Source organism: Ovis aries, chromosome 19 (genome assembly GCF_016772045.2).
Source record: "Ovis aries strain OAR_USU_Benz2616 breed Rambouillet chromosome 19, ARS-UI_Ramb_v3.0, whole genome shotgun sequence".
NCBI classification, from domain to species: domain Eukaryota; kingdom Metazoa; phylum Chordata; class Mammalia; order Artiodactyla; family Bovidae; genus Ovis; species Ovis aries.
In genome coordinates this window covers 30,389,208-30,406,300 of record NC_056072.1, presented here as the reverse complement: position 1 = coordinate 30,406,300, position 17,093 = coordinate 30,389,208, and the positions used below count along the sequence as shown (strand labels likewise).

Here is a 17,093-nt window from a genome sequence, read left to right as displayed (position 1 = left end):
AACAATTCAAATCAAGTTTCCTAAAACACAAAGAAAGCACAGAAGACATCTAACTCCTGCATCTGCATACTCCCTTATGCAAAACAGTGTATAATCCTTTAAGAAACATTACAAGCTGCCTCTTTCTGCCCATGTAACTGGGATCAACATATGGCAGAAGTGAAAAGAAAAACATTTGTTTATTAATTTAGATCAAGTTACTGACACGGTACAGGATTCATTCCACATCAATTGACCAAATGCTCATATAATTTTTGCTAAGATGGTGAAGTCATACCATTCTTTTACTGAAATGTTAATATCCTTTTGCTTACTCTTCAGAACAATATGTAATGAAGTAGTTTAAATTTTATACAGAATATATCTCTGCTCATCGCTCGGCTGTTGGCCCTGAATGTGGAAAGGCAAACATCATTGAGAAGAGTTAAATTCTATTTCACTAGGGCTAAAAATTTGAAAGTGGTACTCTGGTGTGTACTATCTTTGAGGAATTGATCGGAGGCCAATTTATGACATTTCCACAAGCAAGTGTATGCAGATTCTTGCCATTAAGAATGGGAAAAAATGCAGGCTCTGAGTGAAATCATAATTTTCATGTTTACTGTAAGAGGAAATTGGAGGTTTTCACCATAAATGTGCACCATTCGGGTGGGGGAAAACCCTAAGCTCTGGGACTTGAAATTACTATTTTGCAACCTGCCCCAAATCTTTTTGTTTTGACACAAAACAATTCAAATTGAAAATGAAAATCGTGTGCTTTACTGCTGAGGTGTGTCACCAGGGATTGGTTTCTCCAGGGATGAGAACTTGGTTAGAGGGCAAACGGTGATTTAAAAAAAAAAAGAGAGAGAAAGCACTGATGGTCCGGTACTCGAGGTAATGCTGTGATCTACAGAGCAGCCTCGCCCCATGCCAATAAGAAGAGCTCATTAGACAAGAGGCAAGGAGACCATCTCTCACAAGAGTGACGTCCACCTCCACCACTCATCCAATCCTAAATGGAAAGTAAGTGAACTGTGGCAGACCCTACTCAACTCAAGGCAAGAATGCCCTTCTCCTTCCCTTTTACTTGAGATGCCCTCCAACGTGTGCGCTCTACACTACTTCTCATGTCTGTCTATTGAGTTGCATCTATTTTTGCATGTCTGGCAGTTGGGTCTCTAGTATCAGACTTTGCAATGCAGATAAGATTGCATTGCAAAGATTATATAGGCCTGGTAAATAACTGTACCTTATTAAAATTTAATTGTAAAAACTGCTGAAAACGCGTACTTTGAATAAAGTTATCTCGAGTGTTGTACTCAAACCTGCAGAACATTGCCAGGTAAGTACTGAGTCTGCCTCTCTACTTCCTTATCTACACAGATACGCAAGTGAACTCAGAGCAGAAGCAAAAGCTGGTTCCCCCTCACAGATCTGTAATGTTCTCCCAGAGGAAACAAAAGTTAGTAAGAACAATATCACACAGTTGACCCTTCATCTTGTAATCACTAAAGGAATATAAATTTGGCTACATTTAATTTTTACTTAGACACAAAAAACTGGGAGTAGAATACAAACCCTATTTCCCCCCATTTTGAAGTTCCAAAAATTTTAATATGCATTGTACATTTGACCATGCATTAATTTATTTCTGTTGATTTTCGTTTTTAGTATACATTAGCAAAGTAATCTAAATGATGTTTTTTTCCAGCTTTGCTGAGAAAAGATTAATAGTTCAACAGCTGTTTGCCATCATGCTAAATTAAATGAAATATGTCAATATAAAAGACAAGAAAATTAGGGAGTAGTACTGGGGTCTGAGTCTGTATCATTACTAGCCTAGAAGAATCAGAAATCAACAACTAGGAAAAAAGTGCATTTCATTTTTTCAAAAACATAAAACTCCCATTTCCAAAACTGCTATTAAAAAAAACAACACTATGCCTCATTAAATATATCAAATACATATCTGCATGTTTACCAATAGCACAAGCACCAAAACTAAAATAAAATTATTAAGTAATGCTTTTAAGTTAAAAAAAGAGATAAAAGAAAAATATTGCCCTCCAGCCCACTTGTCATCTCTCAAAAAAGAGCCAGAAAAATAAATTTCATTTTTTTCTTTTCCCTTCTTTCTCAAGTTCCCTATTAATTTTAGGTTTTTAAAAGTGAACCAGGAATACAGTAAATAGAAATTACTTTTTTTTTTTTCATGTCATTCTCCATACAGGCAAGATCCTGTGACACCAGAAACTGTTCAAAGTGTGGTTTCTTAACTATTGTATGCGGTAATGTATTTACCTAAAGTTGTTTGATGACCATAAAGACCTTGACCAAGACATGACTTTTCAGCTGAGATCGCTAGGTTAGAAAACTAATGCACCTTCTTCCTCTACCTCCCCAATTCCCCCCTATTCTCCATTAGGAATTTTACTCTGTAGACCCCTTTTTAATCCAGTGCTTCAGTTTCATAATTTATATGAGTATATCTGACCCCTAAGTTAACAAATGTGATTTTGCCAATTGGTAGAGCCTCGTTGGAACAGAGGTGCAGGCATTTCACAGGAAGCTAAATGAACAACACATGCTCTATGCTTTCCCATTAAAAATATTTCTCCTTCTTCTTTCATGGAAGCTCAAGCAAATGATATGCATCAGGATTTCAGCATTGTATTTATTTTGTACAAGTATATAAGAGACTGTGAAAGACAGCCACCATATTTCATTTCAACCTTCAATCCAGTGACTGCCAGTTGAGAACCTACTGTGTGTCAGTGTCCCTGAGATGCAGGGATAGGGAACACCAGCTTCTGCTCCATGACAAAGGTAGCAGTTAGGAGTTTCATCTCTGGTTAGAGAAACCTCCTCTTGAAGTCCAGAAGCATGTTTCAAACCTTCCATCCTTCCAGATATCCCCATGAAATGACATATACTTCATTTGAGAAAACATAAAGTCTCAAGGGGCCTATTTCCAAGAGATTACTGGTCTCTTTAACCCGTAAATCTTAACTCATGTGGGCTTTTCTGTCTTGCTTTTCAAAGATGTCCTAGAATAACACAGCTATCTCAGTACAAACCCGACTAGCTGAAAAATGATAACATGAGGGTCACTTCACTTTTTTGCATCCAAGACAAGAAAATCCACTTAGAAAACAACCTCAAAGTGTTTCTTCACCCTCCTCCTGCTTTAAATATTTCAAATACTGAGTCACATTTACAGAAAGAAAGAGGAAAGAAAGAGGGGGGAAAAAAAGTGAGAAATGAAGGAAGAAAAGAAGGGAGAAAAACAGGGAGAGTAAACCAAGGGGGAAAAGGAAGAAAGAAAATTGGAAAAGAAAGAAAAGGAAAACTACTGTGCAGCAGAGATCTCCGGGACCAGAGGCAACCTTGGCCATCAGCCAGGTTTGCTGGTTCACAAGGACCACGTCCTTTCTTCTTCTCTCTGTCCAAGGAATCTACCACTGTGGCTCCATCACTGCCCACTGCCCCTTCCTGTTGCTGCGAGGAACGTTCTGCTTCCTTTCTTCCCACCATCTGGGACCCTCAGCTAAATCAGAGGCACTGACTTTTGGGTCCATCCTCATAAGAAAAATGTAAAATACTCTATATGAAGTAAGCCACATGGCGCAGGCGAACCTGGCGAGGCTTGCCCGTGAAATGACTTCAGGCTGGCAGCCCCCCAGCAACTCCACGTTGGCCCATCTCATTTAGAAAAAACCACTCTCTTACCTTCAAGGAAAGTAAAACCCTGGTCATGGTCATGTGAAAATATTTTATAGGTATCCTCTAGCAGGCTTTAAATGTTGAAACCTAAAAACAATATTTGCTGTTTTCTCTTTGAAGCTCTAACAAAGCCTTTGTTTTAGATTTACCTTGAGTGTGTGCAATAAGAGTTAATAATCAAATCCGTCCCAACCCCCACAAATGTTAAACAAAAAGATAAAAGAAATGCAAATAGCTATTGTCATGGAAAGTTAAAGTACCTGTCTGTATTTTTAAGTGAAAACTATTATCTCTATCAATCAAAATTTAAGAATACAATAGCGCTAATCACAGAAGGTGCTCTGACGGAGTTACTTTTCCTCATTTAAAAAAAGTATTTTTCCCCTTAAAAACAGAGCATAAAAGTCATATACTTACAATTAGATAAGGTATTTGTAATTTTATTATTAAAAACCTTCAGCAGCCTCACTGTTAATAAATGTTTCTAAGTCTCGAGACTGATTTGTACCTATGAAGATCCAAGTCCCTACATATTTTAATAAGGTTGATGAAATTTTATTTCAATTCTCAGTTTCCAACCTGCGGGGGAACAGCACACTCTTCTGTTGAAAAGAGTTACTCAGACAGAGGCAACAGTTAACTGGCAATGAAGACTCCTTTCTAACCCTGGACACAATTCCTAGTCTCTGAAATATCTTTACATAGGACGTATCTTACCTTGGACGGCTCATCCTTCTTAACTGTGGCAATTTATTTTTGAAATTATCACACGATTTCTACCACCATTCCCCAGAATGATCAAAGGGCATAGTGTATGCCTCTTTTTTTTTTTTTCTTAATTCACTTTTAAAAAGACTGGATGAGACTCTGAATATCGTGCTTTCTAAAGACAGTACAGCAACAAAAACTAGCAAGACCCCAGATAGTAAAACAAACAGCTCAAGATTAAAATTCCTAGAGCAAACAGTTAAGCCAGGATGCCATTATGCAGGCTAAGCCTGGATGGATGTCTCCTCCACTGTGGGGCCAAGAGGCTGTCATCTTCCCCCCAGCAAGATCAGATTTCCTTCCCTCCCAACCGCCTCTCTGAGCAGCACGGCCAACATCTCCAGTGTGCTATTAATATCAATGAAGAGCCGATTCGATTTCCACTGAAGAAAACCCTTCCTATTCCGGCACAGACCTTCGGGGAGGACCCTGGCCCGGGTATAGACAATACAGCGGCAGAGTTTCACTGCCTTCTTACAGTTCGGTCTTGCACACTGTTTGAAAGCTTTTAGCAAACAATGGCAGCATTATCTCCAGGATAGTTACAAAACAGGATTAGGACAAAGAATAATAAAGCTGTTCTCTCTCTCTCCTTTCTCTCTCTCTCCCTTTTTTCTCCCCCCACCCCAACCCCTAGTTCCCAAGAGCCTCTCTCTGCCAGTCAAACATTTCAGCCACATTTCCTAGGAGGCACCTGTACTTGTCTATTTCAATGCCGCCAACAACTGACAAACGGCCCAGGAACCAGGATCAGAGAAGCGGCAAAGTAGCCTCTCAACATTTGGAAAACGAAACAAAAGTATGAGCCTTGGCTTCGCACACACTTACCCGTTCATGGTGAGGAAGGGAAGCTTTAAGGGGCCGGAGAGGCAATTTTCACACAACGGAAGAAAGTTGAGAGTTGGTGAGGGAGAAAGTGCAGGCGCTGGGAAGCCTGCGGGCTCCCGGGGCTCCAGGGCTGGCGGCAGTGTGAGCAGGGACTGAAGGTATGTGGGCTAAACACAACAAAAGCCACTGCCTTACTCTAGATTAAATATGCAGGAAGAGGCCCCTTTGCATAAACACAAACACTCAGCAAATGAATAACTGGCTCAATCAGACGCCCGCTGTGCCTTCTACCTGTCCTCTCTCTGACAGGAGACACCGCCTGTTCCAAGGGGACAAGGACTAAACAGGAGACAGTTAAATGTTCTGTTGCTATAATAACAATTAAAATGAATTGCATTCATTAGTAATTAAGAACTCACCCCGGTGGGGGGGGGGTATGGGGCTGGGCTGGGGTGGGGTGGGGGGAATGCAGGGTTATTTTATCTCCAGCTACTCCAAAAAGAACTTGGCTTAAGACACAGCAGTGGAGTTTTACTGTAGCTTGCTTGCATTTAGGTCTCTAATATTCAACGAGAGGTTTAAATAATCAACATATTTTTCAGCCACAGTTTAAGGTCAGAAATACACCTCTTGTTACTCTGATTTGCCTCATTATAAACCAATCCTTGTGAGTCTGTACCTACAGAAAAATCTGTCTCATCTATGTATAAATATTTTCATATATAAAATATATACACACACACACAAATATGTACAGGCATATACACATATATACTCTCACATATAATATTCATTCATATCTAATTAAAGAGAAAAAAACAAAAAAGAAAAAGTATCCCTTTACACTGTTTATAGTTCACTAATGATTTAAGAAAAATAATTTGAGTCTTCCAAAAATACACCTCAAACGTCTGCCTTTCAAATGTCATCAATCCATGGCCACTCATTTACAAACATTACCCATATATTAGAAAGAATGCTTTTAACTGAATGGCCTCAACCACTTATAATTTCAATTAAATAACATAATTACAGTCAACAATTTTCTCCATTTCGGCAGAAAATATGCCATACCTCAACATAATTTGTCCTTAGAACCGAGGAATTTAAACATGAGGAAAAACATGCGGGCGCTAGGAATTCACTACTGCATTTTCTCAGCTTATGGAGTTAACTCGCACTCACCTCTAACCTCTGACTGCATGTTCCAGCTACGTGTTGGTCTTAGTAACTTAATTATTTTTTAATAACTTTTGCAGTATTAAATGATTTCGATTGAGACATAAATAAGATTATGTTCGCCTACTTCCTTCTAATGCCACACATGACTTTGGGGGCAAATCTAACACTGCTGTTCTATAGAATGTATCTATATTATTACTGGACCAAAAGGAGGGTAGGCCACAGAGTTTTCAGAGCCTCAGAGGATGCACTGTAATTATGCCAGCTGAGGGAAACAACAAAGGGCTTTCTATTTTCAAAGTGAGTTTTATTTTACTAACACCATGCTGTTTCCTAGCTATATCATTCTGCCCCAAAAGGAAGAGAACATTACTGAAAAGATTTTTTAAAAATTGTGTCACACTCCAAAAAGCCAGTCTTAAACATATATATTACAGTATAACACAAAGAGAAAATCTGAAAATTCCCAAAGCCCCCCAAAATAAACCAGGTTCTTTAAGAGGGGGTCCCAAGGAAACTAAAGATGCTATTCCATTCCCTGTTTTGTCTTGAAATGACCTTCCAAGTCAGGTGTTAGATAACCCACTTTCATAGACGATAGGGATCTAACCTTGATGCAAATAAACCATAGAACAAAATTTAATCAGTATATCACTGTGAGAAAAGCCTTTGTCCATCCCAATGGAGCTTCTAATGACTGTTTTGGCAGTTCTGGCGGGTAGTTATGCTTCCCAGCTCATCTATATCTCATACTGGTTGAGCAAGCTAATGGAAATGCTGTTAGTGGAATCCAATATTAATGCTCTGTATCGTGCAAACCTGGATGCAACTGAATATATTATACAATTATAGGTAGTATCTAATTCCATAGGTATTAGATACTGTCCTCGAAATTAATGTTTTAATGAGGACAGTGAAATAAAGACGACAGTCCAGGTAAGGGATCCGTGCATTGTGGCCCCAGCTAAGCTCTTTGCCGCCACAGTGCTGGATCCCCGAGCAAACAACACAGACGTAGGGACTGTGACAAAGATCCGTCTGCAAGCTTCAGATGCTGAGTGACACATACTGATGCACAGAGTCAGAGATGTCATCCTCACCCCAGTGCCACTCGCTGGAAGCTTGAGAGAGAAAGAAGAGGGGAAACGGGGGACGGGGGAGGAGTTGCAGTCAGACCTCCAGAAAATAAACAGGGTGTACAGTTTCAAAGGCTGCAGACACAGACATTTCATTGTTCAAGCCAATTATCAGTGGAAAATAATAACAACAGATGGATTCAGAGTCACTGACTTTTCATATGCACTTCATCTCAGCGGAACAGATGATGAAACGCGAGAGCTATCTCAAAAAGGCAAAACATCTTTCAGTAAAAGAACTCTACGGTCCAGATGGGGACCTTCTAAGGCTGCTGATTATCTTCTTATAATGTTGTAAGATAGACTTACTAAAACATTTCAAGAACTGATCAGATATGATGCGTACAATGGCTTCATTATTGGAAGGAGTTGCCTCAGACTTATGACTAAACCAGGCAGAGATTTCAATAAGGTTAAGACTCTAAGTTTCCTGTTTTCTCATCGGGGACCGCAGGTTCCAACTAAAAACTGGAAATTTGTGCACAACAGGAGAATAAACCATCGCCCAAGGATCCCACATTTGTGCTCTTCTCTTGTTTGAGCAGAAGGAAAAGGAAAAAAAGAGAGAGAGAGACAAACTGGGACTGTGAAAAGGACATTAAATTATTCTGAAGCATTCCATCACGATGGGAAAAAAGAGCTCCAAAGCAATTCCTTATTAAAAGCATTCAGTGATAAAATATCATCCTTTACTTACATTTAGAACATCTTAAATATTCCTTGCCACTGGTGACTGCAAAATATAATTTGCTTTCAGTAGGAAATAAATATAAATTTCAATGATGGTGTGAAAAACAGTTGCAATAAATGCCAAGCAAACACGAAGGCAAAAACCCACCAACCAACTCCACAGCATTTCCACTTAACTTAAATATCACCGAGTCAGACCTGCAGATAAAATACAATAGGCAAACCACAACCTGACAACCTGCGACTAGAGAAAAAGTTAAAATCTCTCATCAGATAAACCTCATTCCTACTGGAATAACAGAGTAGCTGTACTGTCTGCATCCATCCATCTGCCTTCAGTTCTACCTTCCTAATTTTGCAAAAATCTCTGAATGGAATTAAAATATGGTTGAAGTCACTCTGCTAAGAAAAAAGAAGAGTCAATCTCATTATTTACTAACATATTTAACACTTAAAAATATTTTTATGAACACACTGTTGACTTCACAAGTTTATAATCTAAGTAAAAAAAAAAAATTTAAGAGCAAGGCTTTTCTTTCAAAGGACTCTGACAAAAGTAAATTCGTAGCAGAACATACAAGCATGAAGAAAATATCGCCAAGGGCCAAATTCTGCAACTGCTTTAAGAAGCAAACAAGAACACAAAAGATGTGTAATGCAACCATCTGGCTCGCCTCATACTTTATCAATGCCTCAACTTTCTCCCCCACCCCCTTAGCCAGCCCACACCAATGCCACAAAACCAAATGGCTTCACTTATGTTTCCTGCATGGCAAATTTACACAATGCACTCAGAATACAAAAGTTGTTTTTTACACATAAACTAGTGTCTTAACATTTTTCCTCACTTGAATGATTTTGTTATTACTTATTGAGTGCAGGCCTTCTTCAAAAAAACATGCAGAACCTCACTGTGATAAAGATGTCCACACCTGGATCCACTGGTTTAGGCTCAGAAGAATCACCCAGAGAAACCCTCATCTCCACTATTTTGTGTTTTCTATGATAATCAGATACCAGATATAGACATCTGAAAAAAAAGAACCCTAAAAATATCACAATTAAATCTTTACTTTTTTTCTCTTTTTGCTCTACATTGAAGGATGTCTCCCTAATTGATTATTTGAGATAACCAGACTCGCTTTTAGTCACTGTACTTGAATGTCAGCATGCCCACTGCAATCTTTCCTTATTCTTTCAGCTCATTCTACACTTACTGAGCAACTACAGTGGTGTCAGGAGCTGGCTGGACAATGAGTGACCTAAATTGCCATTATTCCATATGATAATAGAGACTGCCTGCTACATGAAACCAAGAATGCCACATTTTATAAAAAACCTTTCATACCAGGTAGGCTGAAGCATTGTATTTATGTACATACTTATCTGGGCAGGCAGAGACACTCGATTTGAGAAGTCGTGGCACATCTCTTAAGTATCCAATTGCTTTCAAAGGAAGGAATTAAGACTGTCAACAAATCACTTTTGGGTAAAATCAATACAGGCCAACATAAATGATTCTCACAAACAGGCAACAATTAAAAATCACAATAATTAGGAAAGAGACAGCCTCACAGGCCAACTCCCGTCTCTGCTATTCCGCAGGGGCAGGCCCCAGGCAGGGATCCTGGGCCAGGAAGGAGCTCTTGGCCAGAATTAAGACATGCATGGCGGGGGCCACATCTGGTTTATTTCTACTTTCTTGCTGACAATGGGTTTTCCCCTGCGTCCCTCTCCACGTTCCAGGATAAGAAGGCCTCGGCTATTTTCTCAAGGGACTGATTTTCGGTTCCCTTGTGGGTTCTGCCTGGGACCACAGAGGCTCCTGGTCTGGACAGCCCTGGTAATCTTAGGACACACACAGCGAATCCAGCCACCGGGTGAGGGATTCCGCTAATTATTTAAACCTGCAGTCACGTCTGGCCACCAGTTGGCAGATGCGGCTTGTGGCTGCCTACCAGGCCTTAGGTTAGCACAGCTGGAGCCAGATGACAAGCTCTCGAAGACATTCTTCTCGTGGCCACATCTGGCTCCTGGCGGCTTCCATCTGCGGTGAAACATTGTGTTTGGTTTTTCTGGGAAAGTTTAGGCAATAGATAAAATCAGTCAGATTAATCTTGACTGCATGCATTTTAGTTTGGGACAAAATATCAGAATATAAACTCCATGAAGGCAAGGACTTCAATTGTCTTGCATGTCGTATATTAGTAGAAAACAGGAGTAACACATGGTTATTGTTCAATAAATACATATGGAATCGACACTATGAATCAGCATGTAAGTTGCATGAAAACAATCCTGTACTTCAGTCCAGCACCTCTATCCTTCTATTGTATGTATAGCGGTAAACACTCGGTGCACGTAGAAAAGACCCTCAAAGTGGCTCCAGAGTTGCATTTTACTGCAGGCACACTGACCGGGGGAGAAAGACACTCAAGGGTGAACCTGCTCACATGGTCACTAAGGGCGGGAAGACCTCCCAGCGATCTTTCCTCGAAAATAACCCCTCTCTCAGTACTACCCACACCCTGACTTTATTAGCCCTTAAACTACAAAACTTGGCAGCTCTGTGCCCACAGTGCTTACAAGTGACCCGAAAGCAGAAACTTACCTTTTGGCCATCAGAGACATGCCAAACGATGAGGCAACTTTCCCTGGCTCTTTCCCATCCCATTTCCCTTCCCATGCCACTCTTCCTGAATTCTCTGACATTCGCAGGTCCCAGATCCCTTCTATATTCAACTTTGACTCATCTTTTTTTTTTCTTTAAGGTGTTTTAAAAATCAGTATAAGGCTTAAATTATCTACAACAAAATTCACCAATTTTATGTGTACGATTTCATAAGTCTTGACAAAAGCATACAGTTTTGTAATCACCACTGCAATGTTACTGACATAGAAGTTTCCCATTTTACAAAGCTCACCATCTATCTGCGCCCACTAGAAACAGACTCAGAAATGCTGGTATAATTTAGAGCCCTCCGAGGCTCACCCTCTCAGCTCCTTAGCTGGAGAGGATTCTGACACGTATAGGACACTATGTCAACACCGACGCTAGGGAGCCTTTCAGTGAAGCTCTGCTGAGTGCCCCCAGAGCCTGACAGAGGAGGAGGGACATTTGGGAGGAGCTTGGCACGGCTGCTTACATGTGATGCTCCTACCCCAATACAGCAACTTAACTTTCCAAAAGCAAGAAAGCCTGAAACAGGCAGATGACTTTGACAAGCTCAGCATATGGTCTTCAACGAAGCAAAGCCACTCAGAAGGGCGCTAGCTGAAGCTGCCGCCTGAACCCCTCCGGCTCCCATGTCTGTCATGGAAAGCAGCAGTGGTGGAGTGGGGGTAGGGTCTTCTCACCTCCGTCTAAGTGTCTGAAAGAAGCTCTACGGCCACCCTGGGGAACTGCGGATTCTCATTACCTGGGAAAGGATCAGCTTACCTTGTAAAAAGGTGAGCCAGGGAGACCTCTGGAATACCCCTAAAATACCTCTCCTCCCTTGTTCTGGATTTTTGCAATGACTTTAAAAGGGAGAGAATGCCCTTCCACAACCCCACAATCACAAGGAGAGTTGAAGACAATCAAGGGAGAAGCAGCACAACAGGATGCAAAAGATACCCAGTGGTCCTTAGCGAAAAAGAAGCTATACTGTTAAAAACAACCAAAGAAAGGACCACCATCACCAGCACCACCACCACCACCACCACCACCACCACCACCACAATTAAACTCGGGGAAAACCTTGGTGATGGGGGGTGGGGGGTGGTCAGGGCAAAGGTAGCAAGGCCAAGGATGTACAAGATGAATCTCTATTTCTTAATGCTTCCTTGGGCTGTTTCAGTTAAAACCCAGTATTCCACAGAATACTATTTAGTCTTAGAAAATACAGACCTCACAAGAACAGATTCAAGTCCAAGGGTTCAAAACTAAGCTCTGCTGCTTACTGGTCTTGTGAATTCAGGCAAGTTATAATACTTCAGTTCTCTCTCCCTCAGTGTCCTTATTCACTAAATGGGCTGAATGACAGTACATAATGTGCTTTTGAGGAATAAATGCATTAACATACAAAAGTGCTTCAAAAAATGTGTCTGGCACATAATGAGTGATAAAGAAATGATAGCCACTGTTATTCTAACCAGGGATAATGTAACTAAATCTAAAACTTCCCATGCTTGATTTCTACCATCTCTACAAGCTGTTAATAATTTCTGATTCTGTGCCATGCTACAAGCTAGAAGAAAGGAGAGAATGTATATCCAAGTTTAAACTTAATGACACAGTGCTAAAATAAAATCAAAGTATTTATTCTTCCCTCTTAATATTAGCTGGAGAATTGCAGATTTATAATATCATGTAAGAAATGAATCGCCAGTCTAGGTTTGATGCAGGATACAGGATGCTTGGGGCTGGTGCACTGGGATGACCCAGAGAGATGGTATGGGAAGGGAGGTGGGAGGGGGATTCAGGATTAGGAACTCATGTACACCTGTGGTGGATTCATGTTGCTGTATGGCAAAACCAATACAGTAAAGTAAAATAAAAATTTTTTTTAAAGCTGAAAAAAAAGATCGGGGTCTCACCTTCCCCGGTGGAGGGTAAATCATTAGCTACAAGAGATCTACCATCCAAGCAAGAGGCAACTGCTCAGCCCACCAGCAACCAAAAAGGATTTTGTGGTGATGTTTAAAGAAGGTAAGAGAAGAATCTGGCCTGAAACCCAGAGATACTGAAATACATTTTCTAGTACTTTTCAAGTCTGTGCATATAGATTCTGTTACTGATTTAGGATCTTAAACAGTTTGTTTATTTTTTAAATGCCTTTCAGCTCACCTTTAATAACATGTTTCTTTGACTTGGCTGAACTATGCCTCAGAAGAATTACAAGCAGGAATACGGCTGGGTGAAAGGTTCAGTGAACTAATCCACACCTGGTCCGTGTAAAAAAAAGAAAAAGAAAAAAAGGCTCATATTTTCCATATAGAAACAAGTCTCTTTATGTGAACCAGGCTTTCTTTTATTTAATTGCTAAGGCACTTTCCACACCACACAATCTTCCATGAGCTTCTTCAGTGGGTGGGGAAAGGCCATGCGACCCTCTACCAAGGAGCTTTACCAGGGATGATGATGATGGTGATGATAAAGCACAAACCCCACTCAGAATAGAAAGTGATAAATTTATTTTAGGAGAAATTCCTTGACCAAGATTCACCAATGACAAAAGACAAGGATGTTCCCCAAAACACTGACTGGGGACCAAATAAAATGTCTTGTATCTTCATGATCAAAATTCAGGTTCTTTTACAGCCATTGTATGACTCAGGCATTTCAGTGGAAGAAACAAGGCTTAGATGGGGAAAATCTCAAAGCAAACACACTGTAGAGCTAAAAGGCACCTGTAGGGGGGCAGGGGAGGGGTCCAGTCAAGACATCCCCTTCTGGGAAGTGGACTCAGTGTGTGACTGAGATCAAGTACGTGTGTGGCCGGAAGCAGAGACAAGAGCCTTTGACTCCCACCAAGTGTGGAAAAGCAAACGGCTCCAGTGGCTGTTGGAAACATCAACCATGCTGAAAGGAGACTCTGGAGCAGAATCTTGCGAACAGCAAGGGTGCACGAATATGAACACAGGAATCACAAATGTCCTATAAACTGTGCCATCTTGTTGCTTCTGAACTCGAATCTAAACAAGCTAACTTTCTTCTAGAAAGTCATTCATTTCAGCGCTCCAGGCATCTCGTTTTTTTCCTCCTTTAGTTTTGTTCTTAAGAAAATGCCTCTTAAATCAAGTCTGATTTAAAATAAGTGGAAAAAGAGATTTTTTCCCCTCCGTAGATAAGAGCAGTCAAAGTGAAGTGGAAAGAACATTTCATTAGAAGACAAGAGAGTGGTTTCTACTCATGGATCCACCAATGACTCTGCTAGAATTTGTTAAGTCCCTTCCCTTCTCCAGACCTGTCTCCTTGTTGGGAAAAGGGTGTTAACTCAGGGATGGATGATGTTCAGCGGGTACTCAGCGGTCACCTGATGGAGCTGTTCAAATACTGAAATAGCTGTATACAGGCTGGGAAACAGCCTTTGGCTCTCTGCCCCCAATCTCTCCAAGTACACATTTGGCCACTACCCTCCTGAGGATCCTCAGAGGCCCAGAAGCAATGACCTAGCCATGTGCCCCAGTGCTATGGCTGGTGTCTTCCTGGGTGGCCAATGTCTGTGCCGTGCCTGCTAGCCATACTGACCAACAGCCCAGATGCTCCGAGAAGTACTTTTCCATGGAGATGATGTAAGGACCAAGAAGACCAGCTTATGGATGGAGGAAGACACTACCTGGGTCCCAGTGAGAGATGGGAGTCCTGGAACAAGCAGAACAATACACCTACAACGGACCCACCTTCCTCTCCAAGTTACTTTCCCCACTTGGAGCACATAGGTGTGGGCCTGCAGTCTGGAGGCAAATCAGTGGAATCGTAAGGCAAATCTCAGGGCTAAATTTGATTTCAAAACCTAGAAAGAAACTTATCATTGTGAAACAGCTCTCAAAGTAAAATCCTGAGCTCTGAGGGAAATTACAAACATGTAATCAAACTATATTTACCATGGAAATTTCTAATAGTTCAGACTTTCTACTCGGCTCTTACAACTCTTTAGGAGAAGAAGTACTTCTCTATCCAATGTTCCAAATTGCTACAGCAGAGGTGAGGCATTAAACACAGTGAAATGTACAAGAAAGCAAAAAAAATCCCCATTATTGTTGTTTCCTTCAACCCTGTGTGCCTTCTTTGCCACCGTTACTCAAAAGTCACTCCAACATCTTGCTAGCTGACATGACGCCACGCTGTCACTTGATCAGGTGTGGGGTACCACATGGTACGAATAAATACTTATCCATAACCGCATATTAAATGGGAATTCGCAAAGGCGAGCTCTGGAGACAAAGACGTTTCTATATAGAAATATTAACTAAGAATTTGAGTAAATGGCCTCACCGGGAAAAAAAAAAAAAAGTTCTGAAGTAGCATTATAAACTATATTTAATAGTAACAAAAAATATTTTCCTTTTGGGAAAGCAATTTGGGCTTCTAAAAGTTACTGCCTTCCACGTGACCGAATTCTTCCATTTCCTAAAACACAGATGCTAGGCCCCCCCAATTCTACCTTGTGAGAGTCCACTTTTTAGAACTGTCTTCTCCCAAATACAATACTCAAGTAAAAAATGATTTTGAGGCTTTATTTTCCTTCCCCCACCAACAATTGTTATTTTCTTAAGCGTTTGAGTATCACAAGTCCCAAAGAACATATGTTCCCAAGGAAGGGAAAAAAAAACGGGCTCTAGAACTAATACACAATGAAAAATAAATTTAAAGCAGCCTTCTGGTCTGACATAAGAATATAAAAATGATATGAGCAAGAACAGCTTAGTTTACATACTCTTCAGTCACAGCTGCTGCTCTAAAACCACAATACCTTTAAAATGACATTTTAAGGAAACAGATACAGCAAGGCTGCAGCCGTAGCTGGATGAAGCTGATGCTGAATTCAAGGGGCTTCTCTTTTTATGCACTTACTTTATATAACCCTACACACTGGCACAATTAAGAGGAAAAAAGAAAGTCACTTTTAAATAATGTCATGATAAATCAAGAGAATAACAAATAATTTTTACCCAGTGAGATTCTTTTTTTTTTTTTTCTTTTTCCTTTAAAATCACCATACTCAGACATCAAAACGGAGTTTCAGGGACAGAAGGAACAAGTCACTTCTTCTTGGTTAATATTTAATTGGGTGCTAAAGATTCCTTGGAGAGACCTCTGCACCTCCAGTGACAAGGCGCACAAGAGGCTCCTCTCTCTGCAAGAGATTCAGGCCCTTCCCTGAATAAACGAAAATAACATACAATTAAATCAGACTGTTCAATTAATAAATTACTTCGGTGGACCTCACAGGCCAAGTCCTATTTAATTACATAATTTAAAAAATATTTGCACATTGCAATCACCGAAATTGGCTTTGAGGTTTCATAATACACACTTAACACTTGAGTTAGAGAACAAATTTATTTAATAAATGCAGGCCTAAGAGCTAGAAGGCCATACCACTCACATTGCAAAATCACTTAGCACATCCTCAGAAAAAGCAAATAAACTTTCCCACTATTTAGACGTGGGCTGCTGTTGAATGTCAGGAGAGGTTGGCTGATTTTCTTCCGCATTTTCTCTGTCATGTGTTGCCTGTAAATCTGACCATTTTGAGAGGTAATTAGAATAGAGCTAATGGACAAAATGGTTCCAGTTAAAGATAAATTAAAGATAAACTAAGGTGGAAGATGTCAAGAACCCGGTAGTAAAACCCTCTTCAGAGTAAAACAAAGAGAAGTCGTATTACTGCCCTATTTTTCACTTCTTAGAATCCCAAAATACACCATAAATTAACAAGGTTCCTGAGTGTAAAGACGCGTTCCATTAGGGAAGCACACACAGATTTAGGGGTGAGAAGGACATTCGTAAAAAGGATAGAATTACATGGTGTCCAAAAAGAGGGCAGAGACATTTTAAAGTGACTGTATTCCTTACAGTTGTATTGGGGTCAATGATACTGCCATTAAGTGAATTTTCTAGAAAACCACTTGACCACTTTGGCACCACAACTTGTTTAGCCCTTACATTTTGATGGAAATCGTTGTCAGACACATATACTTTCAATAACCATTGCATGCTTAATACCCACCATGTCCTCAGAGCTTTTGTGTGAAGCTGATAACTCTATTTATACCGAACGCCCCAGACCACCATAA

The 17,093-nt window shown here is 40.4% G+C and overlaps 1 protein-coding gene across 33 annotated transcripts in view; it reads right to left on the bottom strand.

Annotated features, from left to right (window-relative positions):
* FOXP1 (forkhead box P1) overlaps positions 1-17,093 on the bottom strand; it is a 624,022-nt gene that overhangs the window by 341,004 nt on the left and 265,925 nt on the right. For 10 of the 33 annotated variants that reach the window (XM_042235962.1, XM_060402201.1, XM_060402215.1 and 7 more), the window contains exon 1: positions 5,302-5,479. The exons of 20 other annotated variants lie outside the window; for them this stretch is intronic. The gene's annotated coding sequence lies outside the window, so the exon portion shown is untranslated. Of the gene's footprint in view, positions 1-5,301; positions 5,480-13,137; positions 13,236-17,093 lie in introns of those variants that run through there. 3 more of the 33 variants (XM_042235960.1, XM_060402207.1, XM_060402199.1) reach the window with 1 other exon arrangement.